The sequence below is a fragment of the Pseudorasbora parva genome, chromosome 12 (genome assembly GCF_024679245.1).
Source record: "Pseudorasbora parva isolate DD20220531a chromosome 12, ASM2467924v1, whole genome shotgun sequence".
NCBI lineage: Eukaryota > Metazoa > Chordata > Actinopteri > Cypriniformes > Gobionidae > Pseudorasbora > Pseudorasbora parva.
In genome coordinates, this window is record NC_090183.1 from 46,339,974 (window position 1) to 46,342,473 (window position 2,500).

Below are 2,500 nucleotides of genomic sequence, written 5' to 3' on the forward strand. Positions count from 1 at the left end.
ACACTTACGTATAGTGTGTGTGTGTGTGTGTGTTTAGAGTGAACTGGCCCTTTAAGTGTTCTGACCAACTTTTTTTTTATTCGTCAAAAGTTGACAAATTTCATGACATTATACAGCAGATACATTTTTTTATCAATGGATTCTGCAATTCCATACCTGTTATCTCAGAAATCAAGGGCCCTAATTTAATGCCATGATATTGAATTTAAGAGATTATTCTTCAGTTTAAAGGTGCAGTGTGTAAACTTTAGCAAAATCCAGTGGTGAGTTTATGAATTGCAGCCGCTCACCCGTCCCTTTCGAAGCACATAGAGAAGCTACGGTGGCCCACACAGGACAAAGATGTGGTTATCTGAGACAGCAGAGAGTAGCTAGCGCTAGTTTGTCCCTTTAGGGCCACTGTAGAAACATGGCGGTGGCTTCACTGTAAGGGGTGTGTGTAGACAGAAAGGGCTCACTCTAAGGTAATAAAAACAACTCATTATTACGTCACGTTTTTATACTCCGCTGAAAACATAGTTATGTGTATTATATTGCACTTCTGTCAGTAGCTCATCCTAAATATTACACACTGCACCTTTAATGGTGCGTTCACAGCAGAGGCGAATGAAGCGATAAGTGCGAGTGATTTACATGTTAAGTAAATGCAAAGACGCGAATGCAGCGAATTGAGCGTTTGACGTGCGAAACACGCGATCAGAAGCCTGCTTGATGTTGTCACGCAGTGAAGTGCCGGATGGGGAACCCCAAGGCCAGACTAATTATTAAAAAATAAACCTGTTATTGTGTCACAAAATGTAGCTTTAAGAGTTTTTCAGGTGAGAATGTAGTTGTTTAAAGCTCAAATGTGAGGTTTAAGCTCAATCTGCCGTTGTCGGAGCTGTGAGATCCAGGCAATCAGCGGGTGCTAATTAAAGGGATAGTTCACCCAAAAATGAGCCTGTGATGTTTATCTGCTGACCCCCAGAGCATCCAACATGTAGGTGTGTGTGTTTCTTCAGGAGAACACAAATGAAGATTTTTAACTCAACCGTTGCTGTGTGTCGGTCATATAATGATGTGAAATGGGGAACAACTCTATGAGAGCAAAACAAACAAACATGCTTAGACTACACACACACAAACCTGCTGCTCCTGACGACACACTGATGTCTTAAGACACGAACCGATCGGATTCTGAGAGAAACACAACATTATTTATGTTTTTTTTTTTTTACCTCATATCAGGCGAATCTCATCTAGTGTTCCCATCCGCTATTACTGCCGTCTGGTGAGGTCAAACCGGCGCGATCATAGATATATATTATGTAGATTCCAAATTCGACCGATCCGTGCAGACATCAATGAGGGATGTATATATATATGATCGCGCCAGTTTGACCTCAGCAGACGGCAGTAATAGCGGATGGGAACACTAGATGAGATTCGCCTGATATGAGGTAAAAAAATTACAAATACTGTTGAGTTTCTCACAGAATCCGATCGGTTCGTGTCTTAAAGGTCCACTGAAATGCTATGAAACGCGCCGCATTATTCAATGTGTTGAGGTGATTTCCCCTGAAACGGCTCCAGCTGTTAGCAGCTCCTCCCCTTTTTTGAAACACCCAATAGCGTTTCATTAATATACAGTTTGACTAGAGACGCAAGAGCGGACCTTCTCTCTCTGTTGGGTAAAGCCAGTTTCCTCTAACCGTTTACCATCATAATCTCCTCCATCTCGCTCTGAAATGCAGCATTCAGCATGTGTGTTGTCTGCGGCGACTCGCGCATATGATCCGCGCTGCGCTCTCGTGTGTAGTCTAGATTTAGACCAGAGCCGTTGGGGTGTGCACGCTGCGGTGCGTGAAACTAACGTGAAAACAGACTTTATTCGCCTCAAATGAAAGCATATTTACACTGAATCGTTTCCTATCACATATGTTTTTTGTTTGTTTGTTTTGCTCTCATAGAATTGTTCCCCATTCACATCATTATACGACTGGCACACAGCAGCGGTTGAGTTAAAACTCTTCATTTGTGTTCTCCTGAAGAAACACACACACCTACATGTTGGATGGTCAGCAGATAAACACCACAGGCTCATTTTTGGGTGAACTATCCCTTTAACCCCAGTGAGAGCAGAAGCCCCTCCCATGACGTGAATTCACGTCTGTCATGTGGTGAGAGTGAAGCGAATTTCACGCGCAAATGGATTCAAAATGTTCACGCGTCCAACTTTGCACAAATAGCGCAGTTTTACACTTCATTTGCATCTGGTGTGAACGCCACATCTTTTTACGGTCTCCAATGCACAGAAAAACAAGCCAGAAATAAGAGCCTCTGCTGTTTATTATAGGAAAACTGAAAGAACAGAAAACACACACACACACACACGCGCGCAGGTTTAACTGCACTCACAGACGTCAAACTTTACAGAAGCAGGAAGAAGCTCAAAGAAACAAATGAACGGTTATAAAACTCAAGGACAGCACAAACTGAACACAATCACTGACACTGCGAG